Source organism: Sciurus carolinensis, chromosome 4, assembly GCF_902686445.1.
Source record: "Sciurus carolinensis chromosome 4, mSciCar1.2, whole genome shotgun sequence".
In the NCBI taxonomy this organism is placed as follows: domain Eukaryota; kingdom Metazoa; phylum Chordata; class Mammalia; order Rodentia; family Sciuridae; genus Sciurus; species Sciurus carolinensis.
In genome coordinates this window covers 67,167,583-67,188,556 of record NC_062216.1, presented here as the reverse complement: position 1 = coordinate 67,188,556, position 20,974 = coordinate 67,167,583, and the positions used below count along the sequence as shown (strand labels likewise).

Sequence of the window (20,974 nt, the reverse complement as noted above, 5' to 3'; positions counted from 1 at the left end):
TGGTGGGAGGGAAGAGGGGCAATCCAAAACAGGCAAGGGAACTAAAACAGACTGTGGGAATAAAACCTCTCACAGGCAAGGAAAAAAAAAAAAAAAAACCCACAGGCTTCCCAGGAAAGAAGTTAGCACTTAATGCTGGGGAGAGCAATCTGAGAATGAATGACCTTTAGGACATCAGGGATTGAGCAGAAGGGTCTTGAGATATGTGGCAACTGACCTGTCTGCAGGCTCCATTGTGACCCAGACCCTCAGGCAATGCCCCAACTGTGTTCCACCTTCCAGGATCAAAAGTGTGTTCAGGGAAAATGTGTGGAAGATAAGTCTCAGGGGCTGGAGAACTAGAGTTGCCCGAGTTTTGTTGTCACTCAGATGCACCACACTGGCAGTGTCACTAATGCACCACAATGGCAGTGGACCCTGGTGGATGGTACCAAATGGGTGTTCTGGAGTCCACTGCCCCTGAGCAGTTCTCCTGCTCTTTCAATGCCAACTCTAATGTCTTCCTCTACAGCCTCTTCTCCTTGCCCATTTAAATTCTCCCAGTCAGGTTCCTGTCACAGAATTAGTAAAAATAATTTCCAAAATTTCGAGAACTCTATGACAGGCATGACACTAACTAAATGGTTCTCATATATTACTTCTTTTAATCCTCTCAATGACCTTCTGGAATAAGTATTATTCCCATTTTACAGATGAGAAAGCTAAGGCTTAAGGTGGTAAAGCAATTCAGTCACAGATATTAAATAAGTCAAGGAACTAAGCTAATCAAAATGAAAATCCCTGACCTCTAAAACCAGAGTCAGGGATTCCAGAATCTCTCCGGATAACTAATTCTCATATTTTAACTATAGTCAGGGAGATTTTCTCCTAACTTCACTTCTTCCTCTCTGTTTTCTACAAGCACAATCCTTGTATTCTGCTTCTCAGAGAAAATAAAGGTGGAGAATACTTTTCTAAGAAGACTGTCCTTGAATGTAAATGACTAACTACCCAAAAGGTCAAGTAATACAAATTCCTTCCACTCCCATAGAAAGACCAATCCCTTCCTCATGCAGGGCCAAAGAGCCCATTCGAATTAACTTGACCCTTTAAAACCCTTCAGAACTACTCGTTGATTCTGCTTGGATGGAGTCAGACTGATCATTCTTCCAAAGTCTCTTAAGAGTTACTATAATTTTGGTGGACTTCTTCCCCAATTCCCAAACGTTTTACCCATCACCACCATAACCAACAAATAATGGAATATGAGCAATTTCTGAGACTGCAGCTCAGAAATCATATTTAAGGCAAGGGTGAAGAGATATACCTTCTGGCCATGCTCCAGTTCTTTCTAAATTCAGTAAAATTTATCTTTGCCTACATATGGTCCAGTGCTCTGTGGGATGATTATGTCAAAGTCAACTAGTTCCCAAGTTACCTCTTCACAGGAAATATTTCTGGGTTTATACACACATCAAGTTTGCTACCTATATTATTTACTAGGAGTGGGGAGGGGATCCTCCTGCATAATAATTTCCTAGTTTTCAATGCTAACCCTAACCTGACACTGTCTGCTTTGAATGATAACTAGAACAAAGAGTCTCTGGAAACAGCAGTACTGAGGAACACACAGGTGCAGCAATCAAAACCGCATTTATTAGTTTTAGGTTTTCAATAGTAAAACCTACTATTGTTAGTTTTGTACCACTTGAAATGTTTTGGGATAAGTACAGAGATTGGAAGAACAGAGGGAAGCAGTGCAGGTCTTAATTCGAACTGACAGAAAATTTGTTAATTAGTTTCTATCAAAGTATGCTCCTTCCTGAAGTTTTGCTTAGCAGTAAAAACAGTGCTGTTTCTTGAAACTTGGATACAAAAATGAAGAGTAAAGTAAGTCAGAACAAAATCACTGTTCCCAGTTCTTTCTCAGATCATGTCTTCTTAAGATAACATCATTAAAAATAAGATTCCATGAAAGGCAGGAGAAGCTGCCTTTCCTTCCAATTGGTAACATCTCAAAAGAGATCAGTTGTGAACCACTGAGACTTGAGTGCTCATTGTCATCTTAATGAGATTCAATGCAATCCTCTGAAATATTTCCACATCTGAAAGGTGCCTGCCAAGATATCACATGGCCAACCTAGTGCAACTTAGTTCATTGTTTGCATTCTATTGAACAAAAGCAACAGAAATCAGCATTAACATTCCCTTGGGTCATTGGTTCCATTGGATCTTTTTTTCTCAGCTCCATCAAACATTAGGTCATCTCACAGGTCTCACAGGAGAGGTACAGAGTGCTTCTCTGATGATGTCATCCAACCAAGATGAACAAAATGAACCCATACTACCATTGCCCTGAGCAAAGGAGGCTACCAGAAAGAAAGGCAGAAGAGAAGAGATGGTTCTAAGTGATAGAAGGCAGATTTTTTGCTTTAACAAATCCAGAAAACCACACTTGCGCTGGTTCCACACATTGGTATTGACTTTCCCCAGGAGGTCACCATGTGGTAGGGTCTGGTGTGCCCTAGCCCATTCACTACTGGACTTGCCATAGGCCCCACATCACCAGTAAGCAGATAAACCAAACTATTGACACATAAACACAGCAAGACTCAGAAGTGGTTATCCACCAAAACTCAAACCAGAAGAACAAGAGTATCCCAAGGCTCTGAAGCATTCTCATGGTGTCGGAAGCTGAGAATCAGAAACGCTTTGGAGACCAACTTCAGGATTCCAGGGAGATAGGGGATTTGGGGTGTCTGGAGTCTTCAGAGTCAGTGGAAGTCCCCTGCTGTAGGGCTGGAGATACAGTGGGCTAGTGTGGCCAGGGTCCCCTCCCCGCCCCCCCCCATATTCTGGAGAACAAATGAGTTCACTTCACCCATCAGCTCTGTTCACGTTGCTGGGCACACTCAAGAAACAACAGTCGCCATGGTAATTCTGCTTTTGTGATGGAATCTAACTTTGTGTCTGATCCCTTGTACCTTACTGGGGAGAACTGTGTTGGGGAGAATTGTTTATAAGGGTAACTCAGAAAAAAAGTGGGGACTGAAAATAGCCTAGAAGTGCCAAGTTAAACCCAAGCACAAAAACAACAACAACAAAATACCACTGGCTAAAATATGGGAAGGGAGAACTCACTTTTTCCATTTCCTAATGAAGTTCCCAGAAAATTAGTCTTCAAACAAAACTGATTACTCTCTGATACTGAAGTTCTTTACTTCTCTAGCTAGATCACTTATTAAATTCTTCCTGGTATTATTCTATTGCTGAAAGAGCAATACATAGTTTAGTACAATCTGACAATGAAAACCACAACATAATGGTCTACTAATGCTTTGCTACCCAATGTGGGATCCTCCGATCCAGCCACATTGACATCACGTGGAAGCCTGTCGGAAATGAGCATCTCAGGCCCTATAACTGCTGAATCAGAATCTGAATTTGACCAAGATCCCCAGGTGATTCTTGCACAAATTGAAGTTCAGTGTCCTGAGAGATACTATGAATTTTTTCTCTGAAAATCCTTGGAACTGGCATAGAATGGAACCTATATTATTGATAATATGACTCTGACGTAAAAGGGTGGACTCTGAAGCCAATCTGATTGGCCTAGCTCCAGAAGTAAATGTTAATAAGCAAAATTATAACCCTTCAATGATTCAGTATTCACATTTGTAAAACAGAGACAATAGTAATATGTACCTCATAGGATCCTGTGAGCAGGCAATGAGTTCATATATGTAATGCACTTAGAATAGCACCAGCCATGTAGTAGGCACTACAGTCATACCTCAGTATCTGAGAGGGATTGGTTCCAGAACTTCCAAGGATATCAAAATGTGTGGATGCTTAAGTCCCTCATGTAAAATGGCATAGTATTTGCATATAAGCTAAACACATCTTGCCATATATTTTTAATTATCTCTGATTACTTAAAATAACTAATACAATGTAAATGCCATGTAAATAGGTGTTAGGGCCTAATGGCAAGAAACAAAGTACATACATGTTCAGTATAGACACAAGTTTCTTCAAATACTTTCTATCCATGGTTGTTTGAATCTGAGATAGGAAACCTATGGCTATGGGAGGTCAACTGTATACCCAATAAGCAGAAAGATGGTAGGATGGATGGTGAATAGGAACTGAAGAAGAACTTGGAAGTAATTGTACAGCTTCTGTGCACCTGACTGCCTCTATCCAGTCTGACAGGCAAGCCCTTTGTTAATCATTCATCACTTTATCCCTCCATCTGATAGGGTCATACTTTGCACTCTATTCCCAAGCAGCCACATAGATATAACCTAAAGAGTACTATGCTTCACCCACCACAGCCCTAAGTAAACCTGTGTCTTAGATGGTCTAGGTATAGGAGAACAGAACCAGCAGCATGTGAAAGAGATCTCCTCTCCAGTGATTAATTGATCTCCCCATCTCCTACCAGAACAACAAAAAGCTTTGAAATAAGCCTGCAATTTTAAAATAACTAACCCATGATTTTCTGGGTGAATCAATTAGCCCTGAGTTGCTCCAGCCCTTGGCAACCCCATCCTACAATGCCGGGGTTGGTGCAGTGCCCAGCTGCTGAGCTGGGTGAGAAGGGGAGAAAATCCATGCTGGATCCAGGCCGATGGCTTCCCTGACTTGGTAGCTCCAGATGTTAGCTTGTCATTGTGAGAGCAACTGAGATAATTAGCAATTCCTGTGGAATCAGAATTCTGATTCTGAGCAGTAGAGAAAAAAACCTGAAAATAAGAAAGCAAGAATGGTTACCCTGTACCATGAACAGCATTTCCTTGCCATGTATTTCCCCAAAAGAAGCCTTCAGAGAATTCAATGCAGAGACAGAAGTGGAAAACTGGATGTTTGGGGGAAAGGAATAATGTTGCCATAGTCTTCCCCCAAGGAGAATCTGCCTAGCACAACAGCTCTGTAGCAAGGTGATATCAAGAGGCCAATTCGCAAGAACTTCAGCCATGGTGTCAAAGCTTCCATGACAACTATCCATGATGATTCCTTCCCAGAATCCCTTGTGGTTTCTAATATTTTGCCTGAGCCAAAACTCCTGGGAGGGGTTTTCTATACTCCCCCTACCCTGTCCTTCTCCTCTTGCCAATCCACACTGTTACTTTTAATTGAAATAGTTAAGCTAAGTAGGTCAGCTAATTTAAAATTCTCAAGGGCAGACCACTGCATTATAAGCAGGATGGGACCTACAAGGCTGTCTCTAAACCAAATTTCATGTATTCAAATGCACACACACAGACAATTTTTTGTGAAAAGCATCAACATAAAAACGGAGAGTGAAGATTCATTTCCATAATCTGGCCCCCGGACATCCACCAGGCTCAGAGCAAGAGCATCAGGTCGCCTTAGGGGCACGGCTCTACACTGCTGAGAAACATGCATAGAGTTGCCCATCTCTGGAAACATCTTTGACACATCTGGCAAGCAGATTCTCGGATGCCTGGACCCTTCATTACTTTTCAAGGCAAATGCAGGTGATCCCAATTGTCCTCACGTTTCCGACCACAGGGTGCATGGCAATCAACTTGACCACAGCTTGACTGTTCCCTTCCTTCCCAGAACAGGCAGTGGGTCAGCCACCATGTGTCTACTTTGCATGCTGAGAACACACATTTGTTCAGTGACACAAAAGACATAATTTAACAGATGCCAGAAAGGAACGAATGGGAAGAAAGAACAAGCCTTAGCATGAGTTTTCGCCATTCCCATCTTTTTCAAAATAAAGGAGACAATAGAGGCTTCCAGCCAACCGACTTGTTTGAAAGGGTTGCGTTGACCAGCCAGTAGAATACTCTTTGCCAGCCACACCTTTCTGGGCTGTAAAAGTAATTCTTAATCCATTTATGCTCAGAAATTTAAAGAAAATGCTAATAACTAGTCCAAGGGAAAAGCACTGGAATAATGCCAGATGAATTAAATCAAATCAGATGGGAAGCATAAGAGGCAGGAGTGAGGATAATGCTCATCCAAGTGACCTTAGGGGACATCAGTCTTAATCTCCTTCAATCTGAACCCAGATCCAACTTGATATGGAGGTAGAATAGATTAAAACCAAGCAACAGAATCTTTGAAAATACACTGTTGCTGGAGAGATGGTTTAGGGTCTAAGAGTGGTTTGAGGAGAAGTACTCCTACCCCATGCCCCAGCCTAGTGGGAGAGGGCAGCAACAGCAAGGGAGCCCTGTTCTGCTAGCAGCCTCTCTATTACATGTTGTTCAGAGTGAACAGTTAGACACCAAATGTCTGGTCAAGTCAATGTATATATATCTTCAGGCTCCTTACATGAAGTATCACAGAGTCAACCATCTAAGGATCAGAATCCAGTCATGTGCAAAAGGGTTTTCATGGCACTAATGCTATGCTAGGCAATGGTCCCTTCATATTCTAATAATTGAAAGTGAAATCAAAATTTAAAATCTTGCCAGGCACAGAGGTACATGCCTGTAATCCCAGTGGCTCAGGAGGCTGAGGAGGAAGGTTGAGGCAGGAGGATCAAAAGCTCAAAGCCAGCCTCAGGAATTTAGGTAGGCCCTAAACAACTCAGAGAGACCCTGTCTCTAAATAAAATACAAAATAGGCTGGGGATGTGGCTCAGTGGTTAAGTGCCCCTGAGTTCAATCCCTAGTAGCCCCCTACCAATTTAAAATCTCTCAGGCTGAATGATCTGAAATGAGTTCTCATAATACACAGTGATCATAAAAAGGAGCAATGTCTTCTGGATTTCATAAAAGACTGTATTATAAATTCAGCAAGGGCTAGATTTTACTCACCAATATAAAAACCAGTACCTGTCACAAGGCCAGCACATAGTGTGCATTCAACACAGAGCTGAGCAACTCACAAGTGAAAGAATAAAGCTGACTCAAGACTTCAATCCAGTAGAATTTAAAATCACCACCAAATGGACCACATGTTCATGGGAACAAAGCAAATCATAAAGTTCACTACTATTCAAAGTGGGTGAGTCTCAAACTGTTACTGGTTCATGACAAGACAAAGAACTGGTACCCAAATGTAATCACCACATTGCTTCCTGCCACAAGAAAGTCTTGACATAGAAAAGGAAGTTAAGAGCAATAAGCACACCTAGTGCCCAGATATTGGTTCAAATACCACTCTCAAATAAAAGGAGACAAGACTCCTTGAAGAAGTGGTTGATTGCAGGGTTGGGGCAGGACAGATATGTGATGAGTACCTTGTGGTCCAAAAACAAGAAAACACTTGAGAAAGATGCAGGTATGTCAGAGGGCACCTGAAAGAACTCCCAGTAGCCCAATCTAGAAGAATCTGAGCAACAAAATCGGTAATAGTAGTACTGGATTATAACCCATAGAATAAAATAAATAGGCACAATAGTGATATAAATCAGTAATGATTAAATAAAGAAATGTACAGGAGGAGCAAGTCTTCTTAACAGAAGAATTCTGGTTGATAAATATAGAATGAAAGAAGAAATCAGAGGAACCATCATCAGGAAACATCAAAGTAAGCATAACTGTTGCAGGCAAGGTCCACTGACAAATGCCACAATTATAAGCAAATGTTTGACAAGAAACAGGATATTTGAATAGTCTCAAACTATCTCCCCTAAGATATGCAATAGAAATGGGAAAACAGCAGACGCTACCTTCACCTTCAATGGAAGAAGGTTAAAAGTACCAGGAACAAGTCATCAACATCACTTTCCCATTGACAGGACACATCGTGAAGGGCATATTGGTTTTGTAATACTCAGAAGTAGGAGTTCAGTATGCAAAACATGCAAAACTTCAATCTAATCATGAGGAAACAAACCCAGATCAGATAAATTCAAATTAAGGGTAATCGACTTGGACTCTTCAAAAGAATCAGTCATGGGGGTGGGGGATGGGGAGTGAGAGAAGAATGGAGAAACTTTAGATTATGTAGAAGGAAATGAGAGGGAAGGGGGTATGAAAAATTGTGGAATGAGACAGACATCATTACCCTATGTACATGTATGATTACACAAAAGGTATGAATCTACATCATGTACAACCATAGAAACGAAATGATGTACCCCATTTGTGTACAATGTATCAAAATTCAGTCTGTAAGAAATAAATAAATAATTCTAAAAAAAAAAAAAAAAAAAAAAGAGTCAGTCATAAAAAGAACAAGGGAAGGCTGAGCAGTAGCCCAGGTGGGAAGAGACGAAGAAGGACTAGGGAGATATGAGATATGATGACTAAATGCAATGTGTCATCCTGAATTGGATCCTGAACCAGTAAAAGGACATAAGTGGGTCTCAAGTTTAAATGAAAGAATGGTACCAATGTTAATTTCTCAGTTTTGATAATTGTATTATGGTTAGGCAACATGTTAACATTAGAGGAAGCTGGGCAAATGAACTAGAGAAACTCTGTACTATTTTACAACTTTTATGTGAGTCTAAAATTATTTCAAAATTAAACAAACAAAAAAAACCCAGGTCAACCAAGTATTGGGTTTATGGACAGAGTACATCCTATCATAAGCTCCCAACCTCATCAAGAATTAGGAACTGGTACTGGTACATTAAGCAACACCGTGTGAGGTTGTTAGCAAGTTGCCAGAAAGGACAAGTAACATCAGGTCCTGTGTTCAAGCTCTGTACCTAACAGGTATACATATTACCATCACTCAAAAAATGGAAAATCAGGAGATGACAGTTCCAATGTCTACTCTGATTTTACAATCAAAATTTTTTAATATATATTGTGCCCTTAGGTAACTCACTTTTTGTCTCTGACCTTGGCTTTCACATAATTAAGATGTGTGTCCGACACCCTCACAAGTAGTGGCAGGAGGATAAATGAAATGAACTATGTGGAAGGGTTTTGAAAATCATAAAAGCATTATTCAACTGTAACTGTCTTGTGGTTCATATATTTAAATGTTCTCAATTCATTATTTTCAGAACTGAATCGCTTAAGAACTGGTTACCAACAGCACCCATTCCACTTTAGAAATTAGGTCATACTTACTGGGCATCTACTATATTCAAGGAATTGTCCTAGATACTATGGCAAATATTAAAATTGAATCCACATGTAGTTGGGTCTTTGGAGTTTGCAGCCTTTGGAAGGAGAATGACATATACGTCAATAAATTACAACATAAAACAGGAAGTGGAAATTGCCAGCTGCCAGCTGCCTGGCAGGTATCCCACATGGATATGGGGAAGAAAAAGGACTGAAGTCAGTTGTTTTTTCTCGTTGTGACCACACAGTTCCTTTCTGCATATTTGTAGAAATTATTTCCAAAACCTCCCTCACAAAATTCCACATAGTGAATAAGAAATAATTACAAGGCTGATAAAGAGAAAAGAGATAAGACTCTGGAGTCAGAAGCATGAGTTTGGATAATGGCCCCACACACTTACAAGCAATGGGTCTTTGGACAAGAGTCTGAACCTCAATTTCCTCCTCTGAAAAATGGGAATAGTAATCTACCTACCTCACAGGTCGTTGCAAAGACTAAGAGAGTTAACACAAATCAAGTCCTCAGGGTAGTACCTTGCACAAAATGAACTCTATATCAGAATTAGTTTTTTTTTTTTTTTTCTTGTTTTAGGTAAATTATATATAGCTTTGTGATTGATAGTGGGGGGAAAAACCCCACACAAATAATGGAACATTCTAGTGACAAAGATCTCCTTGCTCCAGAAAGGGCCAATTCCCCTCTGGTCACCAGGAGAAGAGGCTAAGTCAGCAGCACATGAACTGGGGTCAGCCCCCTGGGTGCTGATTATCAGGGGGGGTTGTGTAATTTCATTCACTAGTCCCATCTGTTCTTTTCTGAGCCTTTTGAACACTAGGTCATGCTCTCAGCTTTCAAGTTCTCAGACTCTTCTTGAGGGGTTGGTAGGGTTGATCCAGATTCATACTCTTTTAACATCTCACCATGGGCAGTCATGCTCCCAGACCCTGACATTGCCTACCATTCATGAGAACATCCACTGCTCCTTGTGATGGCACCATGATAAAGCCAGGGTGAGAAATCCCCTCCTTTCCTCCACATGCCCTCAAGGCTCAGCCCACCAGCTCCACTCTTGTTTCTGACACACACCAGCACACTGTGCCTTTCTTGGGCCCAGCCAACCACAATCTGGATGTGTGACCCCAGGCTGGTAGAGCAGGCCAACAGCCCCTCACTTCCTGTGCAGCCTTCCAAGCCTACAGCAATGGGAAACTATTCAGAACAGAGACAAAGAAGGGCCAAACCCACAATGCAAACCATATTTCTCCAACCTCTTCCTCCTCCTCTACTGTCCATTTGCATTTGGCCTTCTGACCAAAGGTGATCACATCGTCAGCTTACATCAGAGTTCTCCAAACTGTTGCCAAGATATGCATACACACAGAACCCCCATGTGACTTCTCCACATAGCAAACAGTTACCCTCTTATAACACATGGCAGACCATGCCATTCCTCAGCTCAAAATTTCCAATGGCTCCTATCTCATCCTAAGTAGAAGCTTCATTCTTATCATAGCCTACCAGGCCCTGCATCATCTGGTCTCTCTGCCAACTAATGGTCCCCACTCCATAAGTGCTGGCCTCACTGTCTTCCCTGAGTATGCCCAGGCTTGATCTTAACTATGGGCATCTGCTCTTGCAATTTCCTCTGCCTGAGATGCCTTTCCCCCAATATCTACCTTGCTGGTGCCTTCACTCCCACAGGACTCTATCCATACTCAAACATTGAGGGGCCTTCCCTAGTCATTTAATTTAAAATGTGTACTTCCACCCACATCCCACATTCTCCTGCTTGCTTTCTCCACAGCACTGATTGCCATTCAACAAATGTTTGTCTTATTTATGGTCTCTCCCCACGAGAATTAAAGCATTCTGTGGGCAAGGATTCAGGGCTATTTTATTACCACCAAGTTCCTGACACCTAAAATGGTACTCACTAAACATCTGATGAAGGGAGGAATTTAAAATCTATATCCATATATGCAAACACATATGTACACATGCCTGTGCAGGCATGGTAAGACTCGCAACATCCAACAGCACACCAGGCATTGGATGAGCCCCGTTAAGCACTGCACTTGACCAAATATGTACTTAATCCTTTCAATGAGGCTATGAGAAAAACATACTTCCTCACATTGTTAAGGATGAAGAGATTAAAGATTATAAGCTTAGAGTTTAGGGAAGTTTCCCAGGTGAGTCAGCAAGGAATAGCCTGGATATACCCTTGGGTAACCCAAATCCCATACTCGTTGTGCCACTCAACAGTCTCTCAGTTCTCAGGACCTGCACAGCTTGCCACCCTCATGGTGACCGGCCTGGGCCATCTTCTCTACCAGACTTGGCACTCCTGAGGCCATGGTGGTGCCTTTTTTGTCTCTATTTTTCCAGGAGATATATTATCAATCAAGATGCAGATAGAGATAGATATTTCTGTATCTTTATATATCTGTATTTATAGATATATACCTATATCTATAAACAGATACATAGCTACATAGTCACATACATATATACACACAGTAGTCCTCCCTTATCCTTGGATGTTACACTCCAAGACCTTCAGAGAATGCCTGAAACCTTGCAAGGTACCATGCTCTACATATACCATATCTCTTCCTCTACATGCATACTTAGAAGGTTTATAAATTAGGCATAGCCAAAGATTAACAACAGTAATAAAATAGCAAAGTTATAACAATATACCAGAATATAATTGTCAGCATCACTATCCTGTAATTTGTAGCCATTATTAAGTAAAATAACAGTTACTGAACACAAGCACCACAACACTCTGACAGTTGCTCTGATAACCAAGACAGTTACTGAGTGAGTAACTGGCAGGTGGTGTACACAGTGTGGATCTGCTCAATAAAAGGAGGCTGCATGGGAGCAGGATGGTGAGGGACAGCACAAAATTTTATCAAGCTACCTAGAACAACATGAAATTTAGAACTTATGTACTGTTTATTTCTGGAATTTTCCATTTAATATTTTTTGAAATGTGTTTGACGACAGGTAGTTGAAACCACAGAAAGCAAAACTGTGGCTAAAGGGTGACTATTGTACACACACACACACACACACACACACACACACACACCACAGAGTAGTTTCCTGGCATATAGTCAATTTCCTTCACTCACTGTTGGAAATGCTAATTTTCCTTCCACCTGAGTTGAGAGACCATCAGCACTCACTCTTCTTTCCCTGCAACTGGGGCATATCTGATTCAAGACAGAAGGAGAGAAAAAATCACAGGCAGGCAGAGTGGGCATTGTTTATGCTAGGCAGTCACAGTCACCCCCAGCCCATGCAGACACAATGCCAGAGGTAGAAGATGGAATGAATGCAGCTAGAAGACAGAACCTGAAAACTCAAAACTCACTTGAAAAAGCTCAGAATCTGGCATGGAGTTACCTCCTTCCATTCTCCCCTTCTGCCAAATCCATAACTTATCTCTTACATCTTTAGCACATGGCTTGTCAGCTGGATTCCGTGTACAGTAAAAATTAGACTCTACTCCTGTGTTGTTTATCATTGCCACTAGCAAAGAAGAGTGGAGAAGATGCAAGGACCACTTTGCCAAGTCAGGCTGGGAAAGAGGAAATAGGGCAGAGAGGTTCAATCATGAACTTTGGAGTGGAACAGATCTGAGTTCAAGACCTGGGCATATAAGTTAATTTCTGAGCCTCAGTTTCCTCATCTGTAAGATAAAGATACCCATTTATGGAATTATTGTATTAATTAAGAGTTTATTTTTGTCAAGTGCTTACACAGTGCCTGAGGCACAGTAAGCACTCAATTAATGTTTATAAAAAGGCCCAGCCTGAATATGACCTGATATCCCTATGCAAGATATTGGAAAGACACCCTGCAGTCAAGGAGGCAGAACTGCTGCAAACCACCTGAGGTCCAACATGAGAAAGATCCTAAGGGTCTTTTCTTCCCTATTCACAGGTGTCCCAAAAACACTTCTTCCTGCTACTCCTTCATCCAGATGGCAACCTACCACATGGATATTGGATAGATGACTCCCAACAAGGAGCTGAGCCAGGGAAGGGATGACATCAAGAATCACCAGCCAAAGCAACTATTGCCACTTGAGTTCAGGGAATGTCAGATTTTTAAAAATAACTACTGTATTTTGAACAAATAAAAGAAGTCATTGATTGTAAAACATACCCCTTATTTTATGTATCATTGAGAAAGAAAAAAAAATGCTATCAACTAACCATGACATACCATCTATTGGAAAACACATATCAATTCTAGACAAATTAAAATGTAGGGGGGAATGCAAGTCTTAGAGTCAACAGAAACAATAAAATGTAGCACAGATTGAGTCCCCCTTCTCTGGAATGCTTAGAACCAGAAGTGTATCAAATATTTTTCAGATTTTGGAATGTGTGTGTGTGTGTGTGTGCGTGTGTGTGTGTGTGTGTAAGAGAGAGAGAGAGAGAGAGAGAGAGAGAGAGATGTGAAATATCTTTGGGATGGGGTCTAAGTCAAAACACAGAATTCATGTGTTTCATATACACGTAAAGGTAATTTTACACAGTATTTTAAGTGTGCCTTTGTTTTGACCATGATCTGGGTCATCTATCATTTCCTGCTTGTTGGCACCAAAAAGTTTCATATTTTGGAGCATTCTGGATTTGAAATTTGGGGATGAGTGATGCTCAACCTGCCCATCTAACCAAAAATGAATTGACACCTGATCATATTGTCAGATAGCAATAATAACTGATGGTAAAGCAACCTTTAGCATCTCCCACTTAGTCAGCACATTGTCCAGTGATCTCCATTGGAAAGCTGTGTAAAGAAGCTTTGTGCATTCTTCAGAGAAAGAAAGAAAAGTAGAGCTGAAACACGGTGACTCTCCACAAGCTGAGTATACCCAGGTACTTCACCTGATCTTATTCAATCTTTACAACAAGACAACATCATTATCTTTGTTTTACAGACTGAGAAAGGTCTAGAAATTCATCAAAAGTTAGGAAAGGTGGAACTGGAATTCAAACTCAGTTCTCTCTGATCACAAAGTCTATAACTGAATCACTAGAATACACTACTTATCCTAGAATTCCCTGTAACTGGATAAATTCCCCCAATTAGCTCTAAAAGCTTGAAATGCTAATGTTCTTAAGAAAATTTGACACTGACATGTAAGACTCATTTTTGCAGAAAGTTGGTCTTGGTGAGAGGAAGGAGGGGAACTGAGCTGAAGTTGGGAAGAGAGGATTTCAGGGAGGAGCCCAGGCACAGAAGCATGGTGTCCCCTACCCCTAGCTGTTTGGAGTGAACTCTTAACTAGGGCTGCTCCCCTATGCACAGGTCTTAGCATCAGCAGCAAGAGCAGCAATATCTGCAATTTGGCCCAGGACAGGCATATTTTAAGCTTCAGCCACTTTAGCACCTTCCACCTGGACAGGATGTAGATGCAGTCCTTCAGATTTACTGCACACACAGTACATTCATTAGAAAAGAGTCAGAACTGCAATGGGCCATTTTTCAAGATCCCTCCTCATGCCCATAGAATACTTAAAAATTTTGCTGAAAATCAAAAGGGAGAGAGCTTGGTACCTAGAGGAAGATAGGAGTCAAGCTCCATGTATTTAATAGCCATTTAAGACCCAAGTACAATGAAGGACAAGTTCCTGGCTTGCTACCTTCCGTTTTGTATCTCCTTGGAAGAAACAATGACACTATGCAGTTATTAATAGCAGCAAGTCTGGTTTTAACCATACTGTGTGCTATGGTGACAACAAATAGTAATTTAAAACATGAGATACTGAGAAGAAATCCAGCTCTCTAGATATACTGATGTTTTTCCAGGGAGAAAGGCAGGATATTAGAGTTCAAAGAACCAATACTCTTAAATTTATACTAGTTATATGACCTTAGCCAAGTAATTTAACCAGTTTTGGTTTCCTAGTATTTTTAATCTCACTGCTATAGGATAGAATGTCCCTTCAAATCCTGTGTTTTAAAGGCTTGGCCCTCAGCGTGGTTTTATTGGGAAACGGTAGAAACTTTAAGTGGAGACTAGTAGAAAGTTTTAGGTGACTGAGGGCATGTCCTCAAAGGGGATTGTGGGACAGTGATCTCTTCCTCTCTTTGGTTCCTGGCCAAGAGATGAACAGCTTCCTCCTCCACATGCTCCCACCATGGTGTGTTACATCGTTAGAGGCCCAAAAGCAACAGAGCCAACCAACCATGGACGATGAGTTTTGAACTTCAAAACTGTGAAGTAAAATAAAGCTTTCTTCTTTTAAGTTGATTACCTTAAGAATTTTGTTACAGTAACAGAAACCCATCTACTTCAAAAACTAGTATAATGTCAAGTGAATCAAACCAGTGAAAGGATGCTATAAACTTCAAGAGAAACATAAAAAGTAGCTAATTTGATTAATTTACTGACAGTTTTCACTATCTCTCTTTGAAGAAAGCTGAGTGTATATGTTTGATCAGTACAACTAATGGGTCAACTTTTCTAAGAAAACTTAAGGAGTGATTTAGTAAGTGACCTGAGTACCATCAGCTCCTTCTCCTTGCACTGGAGAAGCAAATGGTATTCTTTTCTCTGGGGCTCACCTTTCAAAGTATTTAATTGATTGGAAGTCCTTCAGACAGCTCCGTGATGGCATTTGTATGGTTGCCTTGCTCTCTAGAGCCTCATTCGAGTACAACTTGGTTCCAATCTCATTCTGCAGAAGGTCCACAATTTCAAAAAAATCCATAGTGCAATGGCCACAATATTCACAAAATGTAAGATGGTTGCCCACTGCCCTATGATGGCCTCTCTAAAGCACAGACAACTGTTCTTACAGAATCTTTAAGCCCTAATGTCTGAGTTTTCAATGACTCAGAAGAGACAGTGGAAAGAGACAATGATAAGAATCTAAAAATACCAGAATCCCAAGCAAAACTCTCCAAAGAACTTTCCCCTTGCCCCGTCCCCAGTGGGATCTTCTTGCTTAGGTCCCTATGAGCAATGTTCAGAAATTTCATTTACATAAAACGAGGTCCCTGTCTGAGTTAGCCCCTGATAGAAGAAAGCTTCCTATTCATTTTATCTGTATATTTTCAATGCGAGCCCCATCTCGATAAGTGACTCCATTCATTATCAGTTCTTGTTAATTATGCTGCTGGTTTTTGTATGACATAAAAGATAACATCTGAGTGCTTTCTCACCTTAGTTGCCTAGTTTCTGCGTTTTTCTTAGGAAGATATTAGAATATAATCTAGCAGGCAAGGCAGGGATCTAGTCTTTATAATTCTCTTTGTGCAATACTACATAAGTGCTGAATAAATGCTTTTTAATGATGCAGCAGCTGAAAGGGTTCCGCACATTATCTTATTCATATTGAAGATATCCTGGCAAAGTGAGCAATGTCTCACAGATGGGGAAACAAAAAAGCAGAGAGGTGAAGTGACTTGCATGAGATCAGAAAGCAAATCAGAGATGGAGCCTTGACAGTCTTCACATGCTTCACTTTGGAGTGCTAATGTTTATTCATCCATTCTAAAAAGTTACAACCTTAAACCTTCAAGTTCTCCAGTCCTTCAAAATTTGGGTGTAACAAAAAGCACTTTATAAATTGTGCTAGAAGAAAAATAGCCCTAACATTTGGCTCAATACATATAATCTCTCTCAACCAAACATCAGAAAACCACTTTGTAATAAGCAAATATGACATTATCATCCCCTGGTGACAACATTGGCAATGGCACAGTGGTGTTTACATGAGACCTGCTATCTTTGGACCCCAAGGTGCTTTATAATTTAATTATCTCCAACACTGATCTGCTTGCTTATAGGAAGAAAGCCAAGTTATGTTTTCTTCATCAGGAAATTGATGGAAAATTATGCTAGTGCCCAAGATCCCAAAGTGAGCCAATAGAAGAACTTGATCTCTAAAGTCACCTTTCCAAACAGGACTCCAGGCCAACCACTCCATTCTCCCTTAATGCTAATGCACAGTGGGGCTGACCATTCCTTATACCACCATGAGGTGTCAAGTAGGACAGGTGTTGACAAGTTGGGGACTCACACAGAAGGGAGGATGGGGGGTAATGCATTCTGGTTTGGACTTAAACCTAAGAGCATACTGGATAAATTTTGATGTTCTGCCAGGTAGATGGAAGTTCAAGAGAGAGTTCTAGAATAAAATACAGATGTGTGACTCATTCACACACAAGTGGTAGCAGAGAAGAGCCTGGAAATCCACTTTTGATGTAGGTCTCTTGTGACCACCTTGTTTATTATAATAAAATTCTACTTCCGAGCTCTCAGATGTCATGGAGAAGTGTAATTACCAGGAAACAAACCAGGGGTACACAGGGTCAGTTGCAAAAATCAATCAACAAGCAGTTCCTCTTATAACCCAAAAGGCAATGTCAGCTGAGAAATAATCCTGGTCATCTCTACCTGTCAAAGGCCCTCCCACTTATGAGTCTGGTCGCAAATGTTACACCCAACTTAATTATTTTGATTTCTCCAGAGTTATTCTCTCCCTTCTTTAAACTCCCAAATGATCTCATGTGTGCAACTTTCACAGATGCATTATAATCTGGGGTCAGAGATATCTATAAAATAAGCTAAAATGCATATTTATACTATCATTTACTCAAAAAATATTTATTATAATTAAATCAAATTATTAATTATAATTAAAGTTATTATTGACCTCTTGCTATAGACTTTAAATTTATAAAAATAATTATGTATGTTCCTTAAGGGAAGGAAGCTTGGTTTATCCATCTTCTACCCAGAGCAGCACCTGGTACAGAGTAGATACTCCTTAGTATATGTGGGGTACAACTAAATTCCAAATGAATAGTGCTGAGAAAAGTAAGAAAGTGAGAGTCAGAACGATGGAGGAGTTCAGAGTAGAAGTCTGAGAGCTAGAGAGATCCAGGTTCAAATCCCAGATTAGAAAGTTTAAAACTGACCTTGGGCAAGATGTTCAAACTCAGTTTCTAATCTGTGAAGTGGGGAGAGCAAGACTTACCTCCCAGGGTTTATGTGACAATTCAAGGAGATGATGTGTGCACCACCCCGGGACTGTGTTCACCACAGAGGAAATGCCCACCAATAGTGGCTATCACTGTTATCATTACCCTTCTTGTATAACTTATCAACAAGTGGATCGGCAGGGTCACCTACTACAGGAACACCTCACAGGGAACTGCACTATGGACACACTCAGCAGCTACCAGGGCATTTGTTCAAAATGGCAAGATCCAGGTTCTTAGAGTCAGAAGACACGGCTGACCAGTAGTATTCCTTCCAATAAGGCAGTTCCACTCAGGAGCAGTTATCATTGTTGGTAACTGGCATGTGATGTATTGTCTACATCTCACTGAAGCTGGGAGTCCCCGGAGAAATAAACCTCAAAAATTGGCCAAGCTTGACTACTTCATCTTCCTTTACCCAGGGATCTCTAGCTGAAAACAGGAGTCCAAACCTTAATGATCTTTGCTGAACTCACACTCTCTATGACTTCTTTATGGAGGGCTGACACCCACTTATGGTATCTACTGTGGACAAGGCTGCAGGTCCACTGTGAGTCTCCTAAAGCCAGGCGGGCTGTCCTTGGCCACCAGCAGTTCAAGGTTCTAAAACTTAAGTGCCTGCTGAGCATGGAATGTCCATTCCAATATGTAAGCACCAGGATATTTCAGATGTCAGTGTCCAGGGTCCATTCAAAAGCAAACGTTTCCTCTAAAGCAAGAGATAGTGCATTTCCCCATTACCCTTCTTCCAATCGGTTTCTCTCAGCTCCACTCCTTTGCAGGTTCATTTCCAAAGGCTTTATGTAAACAGCACAGCTAAGCAACACAGGAAAGGGGATCCGGGTGGGGCTGCTGCTGAGATGGCATTTCATTTGCAGCTTTCCAGGGAAGGAGAAAGCACTCCTCATCTGAGAGCTGCCCACTGCTCTGCTTGCGACAAGTTGGTTGTAGTTACGTTCTGACTGCTTAATTCAGGGTATGGGATCAAAAAGAGCTGGCCTAACACTTGATCCAAGTATGCCACTTGATAGCTGAGATGCTCACTGAGGGCACTGTAGTACACCAATGATCCACCCCAAATGTATTTGTGCCAAGTCTGTGTATGAAGACTTGTGCCTTAAAGTATTAATATTTACATGGTGCTTCTCCTACAGCACACTTTCTCATTCCCTGCCATTTAACCCTCACAACTCCATGGAAACATTACTACTGACTTTACTATTACCATCATTCATTCCCATTTGCAAACTGAAGAAGTAAAGGGTCTGCAGGCACATTCGGAGTCAGATACAGAGTCCGAGATCACAAAACCAGGAAGTGGCCAAACTGGGACTTTAACTCCTCAGTTTTCTGACTCAAATCCAATGCTTTCCTCCACACAAACTTTCTGAATATGAATGACTGACCTACATATGGATGTATATTAGAAAGGGCCACAGCTCACCCATCTATTCACCACTCAGATTTATGCTCAGGCATAATAAGAACTTGTTTAAAAAACATTACTGGTTTTTAAAAAGTAATACTTTTAAAATTTTATTTCAATGTTCATTGCAGAAAATTTGAAAAAAATCACAAGAATGAAATGAATTTGTGCTTTTCTTTCCTGAATTAACTTATTGTTTTTTTTCTTTTTATTGGTTCTTTTTAGTTATACATATCATTAGGATTCATTTTGACAAAATTATGAAAGTATGGAACATAATTTGCTCTAATTTAGTTCCCAGTTCTTCCCCTTCCCTTTCCTCCTCCCTCCCCCTGTTCCCTTCCTTCTACTCCACTGATCTTTCTGCTGATTAGCTTATTCTTAACTCTAGTGTACACACTATTGGACTTTCTACACCTTATGTGAGATAGAGTTTAAATGTTTTATAAAATCGAGGGTCATAGTATATAACATCCTATTATATATATATATATATTTTTTTTTTTTTTTAACTGGCAATCCTGTTTAATATCTTACTTCATTTGAAGGCTACATAGTGTCCTATCACATGCATGCATTCTAACTTAATCAATCTCTTAGTGATGAAAGAAGAAAGGACAGAACTTATATATTCCAAGTTTGGCTTCATTATGAATAAAACTATAACCATTGTACCTGAAATAGTCTTTGTATGCATTTATGATTAATTTCATATGATAAAATCCTATAGGATCACTGGACCAAAAGGAATGAACACTTTTAAGCCTTTTGAACATTTTCCCAAATTTACCCACCAATGTGAATGCTAACTATTTACCCACCATTAGCTGTGTCTGAAATTGTCCAACTTCCCAATCCTTCATCAACACTCTCATCAACTACCCCCACTGTCTGGCATCCCCATCAGCCCCTTGCCCAGCAGCCCTGGCTCCCAGAGCATATGACATTCATCCCAATGGACAAGTCATGTCCATTTGTCTCATTCCACTGTGAGCACCTGGTTCAGCCTCTATACCTCCTTCCTGACCAGCCTCTCATCTGGTTTCTCATCTCCTTTTAAGACGATTTTCTATCCACATGCAGAAATGACCTTTTAAAAAGGAAAAAAAAAAAAAAGAGAGAAAGAGGGAAAAAAAAAAAAACAAACACTCTGCATACCTGGCATTATCTATCTATACCCTGCCTAACTCCAACCTCCTCACCTGCCACCCTCCCAGTCATTCACTGTGTTCCAGTCTTGCTTTGTTTTGCTTTTTTATACATTTTTTTTATTTTTAATTGACACATAGTAATTGTACATACTTATGGAGTACAGTATGGCAACTTAAACAATGTAGATATTGTGCAATGATCAGATGAGGGGAACTGACAGATCTTTCACTGGAGACATTTATTATTTCTTTCTGTTGATAACATTCAAAATTCTCTCTACTAGTTCTTTTGAAATATGCAACTAATTGTCCACAATGGTTACCCTTCTGTGCCATACAACATTAGGAGTTATTCTTCCTGTCCACTGCACCCCTAAGCCTTGCTTTT

General features: G+C 40.6%; 1 protein-coding gene across 1 annotated transcript in view; it reads right to left on the bottom strand.

The window, feature by feature from the left end:
• Cacna1c (calcium voltage-gated channel subunit alpha1 C) overlaps positions 1 to 20,974 on the bottom strand; it is a 650,592-nt gene that overhangs the window by 470,959 nt on the left and 158,659 nt on the right. The gene's annotated exons all lie outside the window — the stretch shown is intronic.